The sequence below is a fragment of the Rhinolophus ferrumequinum genome, chromosome 3 (genome assembly GCF_004115265.2).
Source record: "Rhinolophus ferrumequinum isolate MPI-CBG mRhiFer1 chromosome 3, mRhiFer1_v1.p, whole genome shotgun sequence".
NCBI classification, from domain to species: domain Eukaryota; kingdom Metazoa; phylum Chordata; class Mammalia; order Chiroptera; family Rhinolophidae; genus Rhinolophus; species Rhinolophus ferrumequinum.
The window spans coordinates 77,799,032-77,817,447 of record NC_046286.1 but is presented as its reverse complement, the minus strand read 5'-3'; the positions used below and the strand labels follow the sequence as shown (position 1 = coordinate 77,817,447).

The 18,416-nt window shown below is 41.3% G+C and overlaps 1 protein-coding gene across 12 annotated transcripts in view; it reads right to left on the bottom strand.

Moving 5' to 3' along the window:
* The window catches only part of L3MBTL3 (L3MBTL histone methyl-lysine binding protein 3), a 104,280-nt gene extending 92,190 nt beyond the window's left edge, over nt 1-12,090 (bottom strand). For 4 of the 12 annotated variants that reach the window (XM_033103393.1, XM_033103403.1, XM_033103404.1 and 1 more), the window contains exons 1-2: nt 11,984-12,090; nt 8,424-8,500 (exon numbers count right to left, since the gene is read on the bottom strand). The gene's annotated coding sequence lies outside the window, so the exon portion shown is untranslated. Of the gene's footprint in view, nt 1-6,061; nt 6,155-8,423; nt 8,501-8,799; nt 8,819-10,020; nt 10,273-10,929; nt 11,129-11,184; nt 11,309-11,983 lie in introns of those variants that run through there. The other 8 variants (XM_033103399.1, XM_033103401.1, XM_033103400.1 and 5 more) reach the window with 8 other exon arrangements.
* Between the last annotated feature and the right edge of the window lie 6,326 nt (nt 12,091-18,416).

The following is an 18,416-nucleotide window of genomic DNA, read 5'->3' as shown; positions in this document are numbered from 1 at the left end:
AGTGTTTTACAGGGTAGTATTTATTCATCTTCAGGTTAGATTCCAGTACAAGGATGCTGCCTTCTGGCCTAGCTCCCAGCCTGCATCTAAGTATTGAGATTTCTAGAGTCTAATACTAAGGAGTAACCTCTGGACCTGTAATCCTTTAAGTCCAGGCCAGAGAAAGTGATCCTGAGAAGACATGGCCACTGCCTCCTAAGGTCTGCCTACGGTTTTCCGATTTATTCTCTGATGGCCTCCTTTGTACCTTCATGAAACCAGAGAGGTACGCAACTTGTGGGAGGATGCACATACCCGCAAATACGAGACCACGCAGGGATCAGACAAAGGCATAAGCCTAACACACATTAAAGAGACACAGACATACAAGAGCAGAAACTTTGTCACGTGAAGGCTCTCACCAACACCAGCTTATTTGACCCCCACAACTACCTCTTTAGACTGACAAGTACTATCCTCATGTTACAGATAAGAAAAATTAGGTCATCCAGTCAAAAAACAGACGTTTACCTCCTAAGACAGGGCCCGTCAGACCATACCCCGGTGCTCCACACAGAAGCCAATCTAATGTACATGGTGAAAAGCACAGGTTTCACAATTTGCCAGCTACATATTAGGCAAGGTACCTAACCTCTGAGCCTTAGCTCCTTCATCTAAAAAATGGAACAGGAATATCTACTTCATACAGTTATTTTTTTAAATTATACATGTCAGAGTGTTTGCACACAGTGGACACTCAGTCCATGATAGCTAGAGTTATTTGTAAGAAAAAAACAAGCTGATCTCCACTGTCCACAGTCCCTTCAAACACGGGTTTACCAGATGTCGGAAGCGTACCAGAGCAGAGGCGTGCTACCTGTGCAAAAGCCTATGTGATTTCTCAGGAGTCCAGAGATGAAGGTCGGGAAAAGTGGGGAGTGAAGAACAATGGTGAGGCTCTGGGATTTCACGAACAAGTAAAATTTCAAAATGAATTTGGGAAACTGATATAAAGTCAATAACGATTAGTTTTGCCAAGCTCTTATAAAGAACACTTTTCAGTGTTCTTTGAAGAAAGATTTTTTTAAAGGACATAATCACTGAATAACGACCAAAGGCTAGACCACTGGCAACCTTACTGCAACATTTTCACTGAGGAGGCATAAGAGCTTCCTCACATACCTACTGTGGTTCCAGAACCTGCTTTCAAGAAAGCTGGTAACAGAGGCAAACAGAAAGCACAGTGGGAGATTACAGCAAGAGGCCAATAGGAAAAAGACATGAAAGCTATGGATCCTCCCCAAAGGGGTCGAGAATGACTACAGTGAGAGTCTTTGTAGGAGTACTGGAGTATGTGTAGTGAAATGACAGAAGAGGGGTCGGGGAGATAGAATCTCTGCCCCCCATTATAATGCATATTACAATGTATCATGACCTATTTAGAGATGGCTTTGGGGGAACAAGGGCTGGATTTATTCATTTCTTTATCCCTTGTGAATATCTAAAGTAGGTACCAATAATATATATCAAATCAATGAATAAAAGAGAAGGGGAAAATGCAAGACTAGTTGCAGGTGGGAAGGGACTGGAGAGAGGGGAAATCAGGGGGGAAAAAATCTTCGTTTGTCCATCTAGCTCATATACTAAGCTGCTAAGTATTTATTTACCTCTTTGGCAGAAGCCTGACATTACCGCTCCAAGAAACACTCCTTATTTAAGTGTCAGTGGAGAACACATCAAAAGAAGTTAAATTCAAACCTCTTAAACAGGCTTATTCAATAGGATAAGAGAAAAATCTAAACTCACACTTGAAGCATCTCTCAACAAACACACACTGCTACAAAGAAAAAATTTCCTTTCAAACCATGCAGACAGATACCAGGTCTGATATTCTACTCACTCTGCCTGACAAGAACTCTGAATCACACACATACTGGAATTGAAATCTGTTGTGGAGAGATGTGAAATTTTGCCCCGAGGGCCCAAGTTCATAAATTTTAGGTAGGCAAAATTCTGGATCGTTTCAATATGAGAACTGAAATCATAGTACCATCAAGAACAAACCCTTGAGAATCTGGGTCTTCTGTACACATCTATCTTTATGTAGTAAATACCTGAGTGGTAACTAATCTATGCGTCCTTTAAATATGGAATCAATTATTCCTTCTTATTGATATTTTCTCAAAAACACTCCCCTTGCATCTAGTGGCCATATTTTAATAAGAACGGCCCTACGTATAACGTAGCAATGATTTATCTGATTTGCTACCTTTTCTGCCATGGAGGTTATATGCAAAAGGGTAGTCACTGAAGGCAATCTTTACAAAATCTCAACTTCCTGCCCTTCCGTTTGTTACTGTATGAAGGATGAATTACTTGAGATTCTGTGGCCTAACCTACATACTTCCTCTAAAGGAGGAACAGAAAATGAAAAATGCCTTTGAAGGAAAAAAAAAATATACATAGAAAATGAAATCACTAACTGACATTAACAGGTCTATGGCATATTCAGTATACTCTCATCAAATGCTTTTATTTGAATTTCACTTTCAATGTACAGACTATGAAGATATCTCAATTTGAGGCAGAAATAGCCTGAAAAGTGCCATCGTATCATCAACATACTACACTAGTAGGATAATAACAGAAATTTTACATCATTAGAGGGATTCAAAGGGCATAAAAGAACAAGAACCTGTCTGACACAGATATTTCAATGCTTATGCAAAAATGCATGAACTTAAATTTAAAAAGAAAAACTAAAAGTAGGATCTTGTTCTTTTTTATTTTACTTCATAATTTTTTAAAAAATGCTATAAGTCTTATTGTTTGTTTTCTTATTCAGCTTCATATTTTTACAGAACATAGAGCTAAAATGAAGATTTACACTTGATTTCTCTTTTGCAGGTAATAAATCAGATTTGAGCTGATTTTACTTCTCTCATAGATGTCACATCTACAGGCTTATCTTGGTCACCATTTGTAGCTAACCTCTTTATCAATAGATGGAACAGCTAGGCCTCAAATCTACCAAATAAGACCACAAACCAACAGTGAATTACTTAAACCATTTAACAACCAGACCAGATTGACCACTTAGGAGTTTCAACTTATAATTCAGGGTTCAATCAGTGTAACAGATGGGGACAAATATAATCAACAATCCTACTCAAAATGATCTAGTAAATGAACTAATTTAATTACATAAAATTACACATAACATAATCATGAAAAGGCCTAGCACATAGTAGGTGTTCAAAATAACTTATTAGATAAAAGAGCTTCAATCAAGGAGAAACAGTCCATTACCCTATAATCAACACATGCAATGGAATCCTTCTCAGTCAGACTAAAGCTCTCTTGATGGACCATAACTCGTATTAACAGATATTATGTAACTCCCACTGCAACACAAAACCACCCACTGAATCAAGAGACTCTTCACCTCATTTTGTAAACATGGGCATACTCTTCTGGTTAAAGAGTGTAACATCAGCAATTACAGTCCTGCTGATGAATATATTCTTAGTCAGAGTCCCTGTTTTCATTTTTTAATTTTTATTCAAATACTGTACATTCCCCCTGCTCCTACTTGTCCCCATGATCTCTAGCCCTTATTTTTAATTTTCTTCTTGCCTTTGTAATCCTGGCTTCTGAGCAAATTGCATCATCTTTTGAGTTCAGTGTGTATATTTAGGTCTCATTCTTTTTATTGATTGATTTACATTTTTTTGATAACTAACCTATTGCCATATCAAGTCTCCTCCTACAACGAACAAGTGAAAGCTGTTTAATAAATAAGCGTAGTAACTCCCAAACCTAATCTGAATAATGTTTTGTTACCAGTTTGTCATCATTTCAAGGCCACGAGCTAGACCAAGGTGTTCTTTTCAGTATAATTCAATAATTGGTCTTTTCCTAATTCTTGGTTTTAAAAAGGAAAAATAAAAAAGAGGAAAGTAAAGAGATACTTTTCTTCCCATTATTTTTTCTTATACCTATTCCCTATTGCTCATCTTAGTAAACCAAGAGACATTAAGAGAAAATACATTAATCTAGGAAATGAGTTTTTCTCAGAAATAATTCTAGGAATTATTATTTTGAAAATCAGAAACCTAAAGACAAAACAATTATAAGCCAGTATCATTTTCCCTGGTCCCACCCCTTTCAAACTACATGATGCGAACTCAGAGAAGTTATTAAGTATCTCTGAGTGCCAGTTTGCTCTAAACTAGAAATAATAAAACCAAATGCTCAAGGTGAGTGAGAGAGTTTGAGACAGTACTCGGCGCCTAGAACAGTACCTGGGCTTACAGAAAGCACTTGGTATTTGTTGGATGAATGAATGAATATGAAGTACCTAGCCTATGCTTGACATTCAGAAGGCACTCAATATACAATTATACCTCAAATATCAACATTTCACAGTGTTTTGCAGATGATACCCCACCTGCCAAGTCCCTACTTAGGCAACACATTTAATACCACATCCAGCCATCCCCCTATAATACCTACTGCATTTATCTTTATCATTCATTAGCACTGAACCATGGCTTTGTTTTGTTAATTACCACTTGATGTGTTTAGGTTATTTCCTCACACTAGATAAGAGTACACTGAGGCCAAGTATTGCTGCTTTCTTTGTGCCTCAGCACATTCATGGGACCCTGTGCTAAGTGTTGATTACCTGAAACTCCCCAACAGAGACTTACACAAAATAGATGCTCAATAAGTATTTGACAGACACAAAACACTGACTCACGGAAATAATAACACAAACGGCATTTTCCTATTACATATAATACACATGTAATTCTTCCCATCACTTTTCAAGCCATTAATTCTAAGGCCTCTTCTGAGGAGGAAACTGAGGCTCATCAGAACTTTACTCAAGTTACTCTCAAAAGTCCCTGTTCTCTCCACCAAACCACCCTGTCTCCTAAATAGCGATTTCTTAAAGGTCTTTCCCAATCTGACTTCATAAATCAAATTCAGTTATATTTCAAGGGTACCCTTTCCTGTATTTCCCTTTCTTTCACTTGCAGCATAGCTGCTGCTGCAATGAATACAAACTCATTCACAATCTGCCATTACTGATTCATATCCTCATATCAGTGAAATAATTTAATTTATTAAAGAGATAACCTGAGACTATTCCCATCGAAGAAGGAAGCCCTTTACAAAGTACATCTTCGACAGTCCTAAGCTTCAAGACATCATATGTAAACATAAACACCTATGAATATATAAATAGTTCTTTTTAAATACAGTGTCTCCCAAATAACAGTTCACTTTAAATACACTGTCCCCCAAATCCTTGTGAGGAATGAGTCCCTCAATAGTAGCAAGTAGGGACAGAGGTACAGCAGATCGTCACCAGAGCCACCTTTGTGAACACACTGGTCAAAGGGAAAAGAATCAGCCCAAATCCACTCCCTTGCTAGATATACAATTCAGGCATTCCTTGTCATTGGGTAAAGGGATTCTTATTCATTTTGGAAGATTAGGCATTAAAAAAGGGATGCTGTGTTACAGAACTGTACGCCAGAAATCTAAGTAACTTTACTAACAATCGTCACCCCAATAAACTTCAATTTAAAAAAGGGGAGGGGATGTACCATATTATGTTATGTGTATGCAATTATGTGTCAGGGACCTGCATTCGTTAACTCAGGAATCCCTGTTCCCTGGCTCACTGGCTCCCAAGAGAGCGACAGCTCTTACGCTTTTCTACTAGCACGAAGTGCAGCTGTTATACTCTTATTAGCAGACCTCAGAGTTGTATCTGCTCCTCGGGTAAGAGTCTAGGGAATTTCTCAAGGGCACAAACCTAGTCTTTTAGTGTTTGGCACTGTAAGAACTCAATAAAAACTGGTTAGTTGTAGAAACATTGCCAGAGGAACCACTCGGGTTTCCCAGCCTTGGGACCCCAAGGGTACCTTGTCCCATACCACATAAAGTAACTTCTCTTGTAAATTCCCCATCCTAACTGTATCTACCATAAATAGCCCTGGTTGAAACGTGTATTTCTTAGAAATAAACTCCCAAGGAAAAAACAAGTAGAGATTATTCAAGAACCAACCTTCAACTACTCAGGGACTAATTAAACAGGATATATACTGCTTCTTTTCTTCACTATTGGGTTTTTGGATTCTTAGACCCTTGATTGGATAATCTGTAAGAAAAGAGAGGTGAACTAAAACTTGTCAGGGTTTGCCAAGTTCAGTATCAACAAACGGAAAATAATGACAGATAGTACTTGTAACTTTTTTTTTCTATCTAGATAACTATCTAGGTTATAATTAGAAAAAAGTAGCAAAGGGGTCTAGAAAACATAGGGGTTCGGGCAACTGTCCATGGACCGTTCCCTAAATGCAGTCATTTGCAGGATCCATTTTCTGGCCCCTATATTCTAAATCCTTACTATCCCAGTTACCTATTTTATCATCTTCATTTCCCAGCAGACTCATGCAACTAAAATATTAATTACAGGACCTGAATTCCCCTCACACCAACCCTTCTACTTTCATCACCCTACCATTTCCACAATTAGGCATCATTTTAAATTTGAAATATTTATTTCATTTACTCCTACCTATTAAATGACTAGCTTGGGATAAATAAATTTCAGCTGGTGTTCAGCACCACGTCAAAACATGGTCCCTTCTCTTAAGGAGCCGTAAGAGATAAACTACTTTTTTTCCTAAAGAAAAGACATATACCCTGGAAGTACCGTGACAAGTGCACATAACATATACACCAGAAACCAATCTAGTAATTTTAGCCAGGAATTAAATCATTCTGTTCTGCCCTAAACAACCTACCTTCTGTCCTTCACAAAGCCTGGCTGAGGTGAAATGACTACCAAACACCTGAATGAATTCTTGATAGTTCTCAGAACCCCGTTTTATCTGATTCTTTCAACAAAGGAAGGCAGGCAAGCACTGTTGCTCCCAGTTTCCAGATGGGAAAATGTAGGCTCAAAGGGGTAAAGGTACTTATACAAGGTATTTAGAGACTAGCACTCTAGCCATAGCCCCAGAACTCCCCAGACGAAGAAAAAATAATCACTGTCTTCCTTCCACTCAGCAGGTCTAAATACAAGACTCACCATCCTAGGAAACACAGTTCTTCTACATGAACTCTACTTCTGTCTGCATGATGTTCTTGTAGTTGGGATCTTGCCCCACTGTCTCTGCTGCACCATACACAGGAACCATATCTATGCATTTTGCTAATAACACTATCCAAGACAATCCCCAAGCAGAAACTGACAATAAACTGCTAACAATCATTTTTGTATCGGTAATTATTCAGTGCTGACATCTAGACCACACCTATCCTGTGGTCTAAGAGGATCATTAGTCCTGTTTTCTTCTGTTTTTGCCCAACAACTATTAGCAACTCATTTAATACTCAGGACAGTGAAGGGAAATTAAAAGAAGCAGAAAAGGAAATGAAAAGGATTCAAGGCGGGAAGAAAAGAGAAAGGTATAAATACCATGTTTCCCCGAAAATAAGACCTAGGCAGACAATCCGCTCTAAAGCGTCTTTTGGAGCAAAAATTAATATAAGACCCAGTCTACTATAATATAACACAATATATAATATAATATAATGTCTCATAATATAAGACCCAGTCTTATATTAATTTTGCTCTAAAAGACGCATTAGAGCTGATTTTCCAGCTAGGTCTTATTTTCGGGGAAACACGGTAGTAGAAAGCACTAGAGTGGCAAAATGTACTTCGATGCTCTACCCAAGTGAGGGCTGGCCCATCTCTTCTGCCTGAGAATGACCTCTGTCCTGAAAGCAGGTCCTGGATTACTGAGGAAAAATCAGCACCCTCCAAAACTGCCAAAGGGATCTGACTGGACAACAGCTGTACTCCCTGTGGAGATATGTTCAAAAATCAACAAGTCTATGGTAACACACTAAAAACTTACTGCAACCCTATGACATGATGTTTGGTGTAAGTCATCCCATGTTGGATTTAAGCCACAGGAGTTAAATTACTTAAATATGCCCAAAGTTCTTGCTGTCAACTTCACCTACAAACTTTTACCAAGTTCCAGAATCTTCCATATCACTGTGTACTTACACAACAATTATGTTAATTTACAATTGCTTTGTTCTAGTTTTCCCACTTTTTCAACTCCAAAGAATAAAATAATTTACTTTCAATAGAAAACAGCAATTGAAATACTCGTTAAGAATCCAGTAAGAGAGCCAGTCCAAAGATTATCCAGGGCACTCTCATAACTTTTCCCAATGTTTTATTCCAGCTTCAATCACAGTGTTAAGATTTTCATGCATGCAAAGCAACCCCCACAGAAGGATGGTTTTCTGCCATTCTCGCCCCACACTCTCCTTCCAGATCCCAATATGCAGCCTTTAACATTTGCAACTATATCAAGCAATTTGTTTCGACAAGCAAATCTTACCTAGTAGCAGTGAAGAAATAACTGTCTGGTGGTCTTTATGATTGTTGTCCGCCCCCAAGACTCCTCCTGAAAGTGTACTATTGATTTAAAGATAGGAAAAGTAAAATCAAAGCATTATCATAAAAATAGAAGCCTTCACGTCGACCATCCACAATTACAAAATTTAAATTTTGAATCATTAACATACTGCATAATTTCACAGTATCACCTAGTATATTAAAATAAAATAAACTAGTTCTGGATGAGGTGAAATGAATTTTACCATTCATATTATTCCCCATATCCTAAATTCACCCATTAAAGTCTCTCCCAGTGCAGGACAATTAAGGGAAGGTTACAGGGATCATTTGATTCAACTTACTCTCACTGCTTTTACCTTTAAAATTAATGTTACTTCACAGAACACACACTGGCAAAAGAATAGATATTATGTAATCAGTTTTTGTCCATATATTTAAGTATTTAAATCACAAATTATACAAAGTATTCAGAAATAATTTCTTGCCCAGTGAAACAAAATTACACTCTTAAAACTAAAAGGGACCATTTATTTTATGACTATATATAACTGTATGATAAAGATACTAAATACTAGCCTTAAATTATATTTACTAGAGAATAAAATGATCAGCTCATAGAAAAGATAAATTTCAACCAAAGGTCTTTTTCATTTTTTCAGTTTTAAACACATATTGTACTTTGTACTTTTACTAACATTCAAAATGAAATTATCCGCTTTCTCCTGATTAAAAGTTGATCAAATGTATAGACAACCATAAATAAGAAAAAAATAGATTTCTAATCCAGGGAGTGACGAAGCTCAAAGTCCAAAATAAAAGCAAAGTATTTTTCCCATATAAATAATAAGGAATGGAAGTTATAGGGTCTGGGTCTTTAGAATCAATTTGCTCCCCGATTTACTGAACATTCTATTTCTGATCAGCATCCTTTCACACAACATCTGGCTGCTAGCTCAGGTCCTCTAATTACTTCCACGTCTGAACGGACCACGTAGCTCCAAGTAAAGGCCAAACTTTGCTCTCGGCCTTCCGAACTTAAAGATGCGTTTAACCACTAGAGGTCTCCCCTTGGCCAGTTTTGCACGTTCGCTATTTTGCTGCACTTGAAACTTTCCGGAGAAATGCTCTACTCGAGTCAGTGTTTTTCTAAAAACTTGCGCAAAAATCCACGCGACCGAGCTAGCCAGTACGGAGACTCGCGGGCTCCCAAAATCAATAAAGATATCACAAACAACGCTCTAGTAAAAACAAAATTAAAAAATCGACGCACTCGCCCCGGCCACCCCCCTCCCCGTTCTTATTTCTCATCTGTTTCCCTTAACTTAAACTTAGAACAATTAAAAATCTATTTTTGTTTCTGTGCACTTTGAATGATCTCTAATGCATTTTTCTGGCGGTAGACCCGAGGTGGTTAAGGAGCGGGCCAAGGGATGCAGGGAGGGGGAAGGGCCGAGCTAACAGCGCCGAGGAAGTTGCATAAGGAAAGAGACTCCGTTTTTTGGGTCCCCTCAAAAAATCGGCGGGGAGGGGGAGGAAAAGGAAGCGGGGGGAGGGAGGGAAACCGAAGCGACGTTTACCTTCGTCTCCCCGTAGAAGGGTGGGGTGAGAGCCACGGTCTGAGCCACCCCGGAGGGCGACTTGTTACCCCCACCTTCCTCGGAGCGCAGACGGACAGATACCCCCACCCCTCCGCGGGGAAGGTGGGGAGGAGATCGTCCGCTTTTAAACTTTCTCTCACGGTCGCACTGTGGGCCGTGCTTTCACCAGAGGTGGGGGGGGAGGATTATAGGGCCTTTTTTTTTTTAAGGTAATTAAAGTTTTACCACCAGCACTAAAGTTGCGCCCTCCCCCAGCCCATGCCACCGTACCCCGCCCCCCGCCTCCAGGACTCACAAGTTTTCCTCCCTCTCCCCCCCCCACACCAGCTCGCCCGGCGCGCGGCGGATGCCGCGGCTCCTGCGCTTCCCGATCCCCACCCCCGTCGGCCTCTACTTCCCCCCGCCCGGCCGCCGCGGCGCGAGGACGGCCCGCCGGGCCCAGGACGCGAGTGTGCAAAACCCATTATTCCGGAATGGCACACGCACGCGGCTCCAGGCCGGCAACGGCCCCACCTCGGACCCCTCTTTGCCTCCCCAATATAAGGACGGCGTAAACAAGTTGCAGGAAAAGCAGCCCCGCGCCTGCCCCCCCCAACGCCGCCCAGGCGCGGCGGTCGCCGCCGCCCGCCGCTACCGCCGCCTCCCGACACACGCCCGCACCCGGGCCGGCGCGGCGCGGCAGGGCGCGGGGCAAACGCCGCGACGGCGCGGGCTCCCGGCCCGGCCCGCGGCCCGCGCCTTCCCCTGCGCGGACGGCCGCGGCGGGCCCGCGCCGCCTCGCTTCCCGAAGCACTTTCCTGCCTCGGGCAGAAATAAACCGGAGGGTTTATTTTTGTGCAACTTTCCCAAAATGGCGGAAATTGGAGCTGATCTATATGAAATTCTCACACAGTCGGTCGGGAAGGGGGAGGTGGCGAGGAAGAAAATGCAAACTCTCGGCCGCCGAGCCCCGCCGCGGGTCCGTGAGTGTGTGCGTGCGTGTGAGTGTGCGTGTGCGCGGTGGGAGTCGGGGAGGCCTTTCCGCCGTGCACACACAGCACACGCCGGGGAGACGCGCCTGCACATTCAACCAGTCCATTCTCCGCAGCCCAAGCGGGGAGAAAGTGGCCCGGCCTCTTTTCCCACTGCCTCGGTCTCCCGTACTTGTACTTCTCGCGCTCGCTCGCTCGCTCGCTCTCCGGTGCGCGCTCGGCACAAAGGCCACACGGGCGGAGGGGGCCGCAGGGGCGGCGCGCGGGGCTCGTGCCTCCCGCCGCACGGATCCGCGGCCCCAGCCGCCCCCGCGCCCCCCGCCGGCGCCCCCCGCCTCGGCGGCTGCGCTCGCCGCCCGAGCTGCGGCTCCGCGGCGCCCACTCGGGCACGCACCCTGGCGGAGCCCGGCGCCGCCGCGCTTCCCCCACCCCGCGCCCGGTGTCATGAAAGCGACCAAAGTGACAAGCTCGGGGGGGCGCGGGGGAGGGGGCCCACACGCATCCCGCCGCCTGCGCGCCGGCGAGAGCCCGACGCGGCCGCCTCGCCCCGGCTCCCTTCCGCACGGCCCCACACACCCTTCCCCGTGTGCGCGCAAAGAAAAAAATACAAGTCTCTCCTCCCCCCATTTTTTCCTTTCTCTTTTCTCTCTCTTTTGTTCCTCTTTCACACTCGCACTCACTACTTCAGAGTGAGATGCACAGAGACTCCCCCTCCAGCCATTTCCGAGTCACTTGCCCACTTTTCCCCCCAGGATTAAGTTTTCTCCTCTTTCCCAGAGGCGCAGAGAAGTGGGGGAGAAACCCCTTCTGTCCTTTCCCCTCCCCTGATCTGTTTCACAAGACGAGGGTGCGCTTCCTTCTCTCTATAGGTCTCTTAACTTTCATCCTCACACAGAAAAATAAATGAATGGCCTTTGCACGGACAAATCTTCAGATTAATTAGAGATTAGATCCGATCAAACGCTTCTTACCCCCAAAATTTCTCTTTTTTTTTTCTCCGTCTCACGAGTAGTCCTGACAAATGGTCCAGGGCTGCGGGCGCAGTGCGCATGTGCGCGTAGAGTCAGGGCTGGGGAGAGGGGAAACTGCGCTGGTGCCGGTGCCGCCGCCGCAGCCGCCGCCGCCGCCGCTGCCGGGGAGGCTCGCTCTGGCTTCCCTCTTACTGCTGCTGCGCCTTCGCCGCTGGAAAGCAGCAATAAAGCCGATTGGCAAATGCAGCTGCCCGCAGATACTGTTTCAGGTGCATCTTTTCAATATCCTTGTCACTGGCTCAGAGCTGGTTCAAGAACAGTCAAAACAAATCTGAAAGACAGCTAAGGTTATAGATTTCTTTGTCTATTTTTCACTTTACTTTTTTAAAAAGACAATTCTCAGAGCAGCTAATCCACCACGTACTGTTCAATGTATGCATTCAGCCATTAAAGAGTGGGCCTTAGTCTTATACAGACACTACCCAAAGGCTAAATGCATGCCACAGGTCATGAAAAATATGAAATAAAGTTTTAAGCTTTTACGCAGTAGAACCTCCCTCTCTGTAGGACTGGAAGAATGCATAATAAAGTATGCGTGTAAAATGCGTGTTCTTTCCGTTTCTTAAGTGTTGGTCTCTTTGACGGCTTTTAAACATGTTAGGCCTTTGTTATGAAGTACTAGTGTGTTGAGATCCGTACATCAACTTAGAAATCAGTGTTAAAGTACCTTGGCAATAAGCAAGTCGAAGACTGCCTTTTAATGTATTCAATCAAGATGGCTGAGCGGTCCTAAATAGCAAAATCTGCCTTTGTTAAGGCATCAAAACTAGATTAAGAGAGTACTGTATTTCGGTATTGACAACTTTCCATTTATTGACTGTAGGCCTCCTTTGGGCAGCTCACCATTCTCCTTTTTTCCTAGGTACAAGCACTTACAAAATAATTCAAACAATTGAAGTTATGATAACCATCTTAATGTCAATAACAGAGTTTGCTGTGCAAGAAATAAAGTAGCCTGTGTGATTTCAGGAATGATGGAACCAACTCTTACATTTTTGCAGCGGTGGGAAAGTAAGGCAGAGGCCCCAGTCCCTGAAACTGTACTATTTATTTTGTATCTAATAAAGAGTAAAGGAGGCCCTTATCTGCAATTGCTGCCTGAGGCCTAGAATTGAAATATATCACAGATGGAAATTCTGTATTAAAAATCCTTCTCCAAAATGTAAGTAATATTATTCTTGATTGAATTTTTTTCACTTAAGGAATGTTCCTTGAACCAGTTTCAGAAAATAAACTGTTAAATTCTTTCCTCAGGACCATGAAATTACCCTAGAGAAGCAGACCACCAGACTATTTCTTCTGTTGGTCTAATGAGGGAATTCTCCAAGTCAAAAATCAGGACATACGTGTATGGCTTGATATGTACTCAAGAACAAAGGAACAAACACTGTAAGGTTGAAATAAGCTTATAAAATATGCTTCATATGTTGGGAAGCCTTTGGCTTAGGGGTGAAGTGTGGAAGGCTGGGTTACTGAAAGCTATAGATAATCTCATACTGCAAGTTAACTATTCATTTCACCCACCACATCCAACCTTTTTCAGAGCTGCTCCCAAACAGCATTATTAATCTAAATTTCAGCTTCTCTCCTTTTCTCTCTAGTCCTTGAATAATGAGCACTGCAATGGCCAAAGGCCAACTACAGGAAGAGAAGGAAAGAAAGCCCACGAGCTATGTGCAAAACTAAGACCTTACCCCAAAAGAAACTAAAATTAATTTTAGATTCCTCTTTCTGAAAATCCATTTTAGATTCATTCTCTGTAGATAAGTTCTGGATGATATTTCTATTTCACATATATTTTCAGAGATGTTGGTTCAACAGTCTGTAAACCTATTAACGGCCTACCTTGTGCTAAGTGCTCTGCAGGGTGCTGGGGAAATAACACAAGATAAAAACTAAGCCCAAAAGAAGTTAGTCCGGCAAGAGAAACAGTCTAGTAAACTGGGCATTGCATTATAGTATGGTAAATACTGTAGTAGGGGTTTGCAGAGCAAGTACAACTGAGGAGCACCTATAGTAATAAGAAAAGGTTTTCTAAAAACAGTCATAGTTAAGCTGATTTGAAGGATAAGTGTCCAGGGTGTGTGCTTGCACCTTTCCTCTGGGAAGGTGATCCAATCAGAGAAATCCTGAGTAGAAGTCCAAGGGTTTGGAGAACAAGGCTTGCCTGGGGCCTATGCACTTACTGAAGTTCACTAACAAAAATCAGGAGGCTGTCTCTACATTGTCTTTCTCCTCAAGAGATCATCAATATAACCTCAAAGATTTCATCTCAGTAGTTGCCAAGATGTGGTTCAGAATAACAAATATTTTGAAGGTATTCATGTGTAAGAATAATAATGACTTTAAAGGCTGCTACCATTTTTCCTACAAAGAATCCTTTGGCGCCACCACTGTACACAGAGGCACAATGCAGTATTAGAATCTACATAGTACTGCGGTATTCTTCATTCGAACTGGTACTAGTCACATGACCTTTCTCCATCTGTTCCCTAAATGGTAGTATACTAGTGGAAGCATCTTTGCTTTCCTTCACCCTTCCACCATTCAGTCACTGGTTAGTAAGTCATGAATTCTTTCTTTCCGGCATCACTTAATCTCATCATTCTCTACCACTCTCCCCTCTTCCCATCCCCCCTGCTTTACCCTACCACACCTACAATACCAAATCCATCCTTCAGACCAGGTCTATAACTTCCCTGAAATTCTAAACTAAGGTCTTAGCTCACTCCTTTAGTTTCCTTTGTATTTATTTATTTCCAAACTCATTGCCCTCAAAGTAACTTCAGATTACTCCATTCCTAAATATTCGGAAGCTAAAATCATTTTCCATGGAAAATGTGTTAAAACAAATCTTCAGGGTTTCTAAGGCTTCTCACCACCTCCCAGATGAAGATCATTCAAAACCTCTCTCGCTGTACGCCATGCTGCAACCTTCACTCTGTCAACTTCCATTGAGAAACCAAAGCTCCCTTTTCCTAAAACTAAACTTGTTCTGCATTGATAGGACACGGAAAAACTCAAGGACAACCTCCTCCAGGAGCCAGCCCCTCACAAATGAAAAGTGCCCAGGAGTGAAGGCCAAGAAATTTTCATTCTAATCTGGTTCTGTCACCACCCACTGGGAACCATTACTGAGCTTATTTCCCTTTTCAGGGCTTCAATTCTCTCCTGAGTTCGATTAAGAAAACAGAGTAATTGATTTCTGAGGTCTCTTTGAAAACCATGTCCGTCCCCATACTTCCCACCTAACAGGACCACTATCACATTTTAGTACAAATAATGTGGAACCAAGAAAGGAATTTTAAGTAAGGAAGGAAAATCCATCCATCTGCTAGGTATCAAAATGTTATCAGTTTATAGCTCATTCAGTTGGTTTAAACCTGGTACTAATGAGATGAAGGTCATGGGTTCCATTCCCTAATGGCTAGTTAGTTTTGATGTGTTTTCATAGCTACAAACTTCTTTCCTAACCCCAGCCTCCCATGTTATAATGTGTGCAAGTTTTAAGGTAAAATTGAATCTTTCGTAGAAATTTCTAAATGAACAATATTTGAAATCAACCTTTAAATGTATTATCTTACTTTTAAATATGAGTCAAATTATTGATCTTTTTGGCCTACGTAATTGTGTGCTCCATGTTTTTCCAAGTATAAAAATGATGTTAACATTGATTTGGCCAAGATTCTTATTATTGATATTTGTAAGAGCTGAGTTTGATTTTCTTGTTAAGTGTTCTAGATAACACCAAAATGTTCATATAGGCACTCTAATTTGAATCCTGGTTATCTTTCTGTGATACATCTGCATACATTATGAGTACAGAGCTTGTGATAGTGAAATGTAATTGAAATGCTGAGGGTGAAAGGAAAAGGGTATATTATTCATCAGGTAAGGAAAGGATTATAATGTGTATCATGCTCTCAACATCTTAAGGAAATTAATACATAAAGAGCTTCTGGAGAGATGTGAATATTTATTATCATTTCGTTTACATGCAAAGGTAAAGATAGAAATATGACAGACATGTTCAAAGGTGTGGAATAATATGGGAATGTAAACTAACTCCTAAATTAAAAGGAAAAAGACAGGTTATAATTTTCCATAACATACGTACTCATTTAAAGCCCAAATCCAGAAGCCTTATAACTAAACAATGCTAGAGGCACAAGCCAGACTTGAGAAGATGTCTGTGACAACAGCCGCTGATACACTTAGATCCTGTTTAGAATGCTCTTTTCGTTTAACCTGGCCTCCTGGCCACAGCTGATTGGTCCAGGAGTGAGCATTTAATCCAATGACTGAATCGAGTAGCTAGAGGTGGACTATGAGTCAGCAGGGTATGCTTTCCCATATGACTGAAAATGATGAAATTGCACCAGTCATATTCTCACACTTGGCCATGTGAACTGGAAATACTGAAGATAAAGTCAGTTGATAGGCATTACAAAAACTAAACTATTCACAGACAGAAAAAGGTAGAGTGCAAGTTCATTAGCTATTAGGCATTACAAACTACCTAAGTAGAAATCATAAGGTAGAATAGAGCAGAAGTTAGCCAGCCACATAAAGGTAAAGGTGCCAGCGCTGCACTGGGCTCTGTATAACATCCTATTCCCAAATGACCTTCTTGTCTCGGAAAGGCCTGGCCCTTCCGTAGTCACCATGAAGACTCTCCGCATAACTAGAATGTCTGCCTTCACTAGTATCCCCATAACTCCCCATGCCTTCTAGAAAATTGAATCATTTTTTGAATTGAGTAGATAAAAGACCCCAAGCAACGGCAATGTGTTATGCCTTGTTCTTTTTAGCCTTACAAAATTAAAGGAGACCAAGTCAAAAAGTCAATGTAGTCAGTCCAGCACCCAACCACTTTGTTCTCATTACTGGAACATGTAGGCCAGATGGCGAGGATCAAATCTCAGTTCCACTAATTGCTAATGTGTGATTTGGTGAACCTCTCTTGCCTCAGTTTCTATATCTGTAAAATGGGGATATTAACAATACCTAGCTCATGGGGCTGTTTTGAGGATATAATGGGTTAATGCAAGACTCATCCTTGGTACATGGTTAGTAATCGATAAATGTTAGCTTGTGAGTAAGAATTTTTGCCTGTTTTGCTCCCTGCAGTATTCCTAGCACCCAGAATTTTACTGGCACATAGTTAAGTATGCAATAAATATTTATTGAATGACAAGGAAATATTAGTATGTGAATTATTACATCCGCTCTTTTACTTGCCCCTTTCCCGCTGGTTACTAGACCATAGGTATCATGTCACAGGCATACTCATGGGCGACATTCTCCTAAAAGTTCCTAAAAGCATGTAAACAGAGAGTGCTAATGGAATTCATAGGCCCTATTTCAAAGGAGCCTGCTGTTCAGAATATATTATCTTTATTTAGCATTTATATTACACTTTTACAACTTCAAAGCCCTTTTCAGTTTTTTAACTAAATATTTGTTATAACATTCCTACATTATCTTTCATAAGGGAGGTAACTGAGGCATGGTTTCAGTGGTTAATACCTATATCTGGAATTGAATTCGTCACGTAAATTCTGTAAGTGTAACTATATAAAAAAAAAATCTGGAACATTACTTTGTTCATGTAGAATGCCGAATGGAATGTCAGTATTTGAAAAGACAATCTGTTACTTTAAATTATACTAGCTATGCCTTTCACTGGGTTTTATTTCAGAAACTAGACTCAATAGAAAGGTTTCCAAAGTGAGCTTTCTCAATGGGTTTGAAGTCTTTCACGAATAAAAGTTAAGTTAATAAAAGTTAATAAAATTTTTAAATTCAGTATTAAAACATTTCACCATATCTCAGTAATTTCCCAATATTTTTCTATGAAAACTTCGAGACAGTTCTTTCCTAGTGTCCCTAATTTGGGAGCTTCTGTATGTATACTATCAAAATTTGTAGACAGAGAAGAATAAAATGGGGAAAACACTGATGAAATCAGTCAAGAGCAATCTAGCTTTCAGGTCTATAAAAGGACTGAAGAGATTTGCGAAAACCCAAATCTAATCAGGTGTCTGTGGAGTTTCAAGAAAGTCTGAAAATGTATTAGACTGAAAAGATAAACTGAGTTTTAGTCACTAGTCCAGCTGATTGTCTTCACTACAGTTAAAACAATCCTAACTCAGAGGAGCCCTCACTAAACTGAATAATCTATTCATTTGACTCTAGTTGAACTCCTCTTCCACAGTCCAACCAGCTGTTTGCTGATCTCAAAACCAGATTCCACTCCAGGTTTCCTCTATCCCAGTGCAAGCTCCTTCAAGTCTTCCCTTCAACTTGCAAGTCTCTCTCTTTTCCTCTCCCATCTCCAGGGGAAAATATCTCTACCTCTTCCCCATGCTGT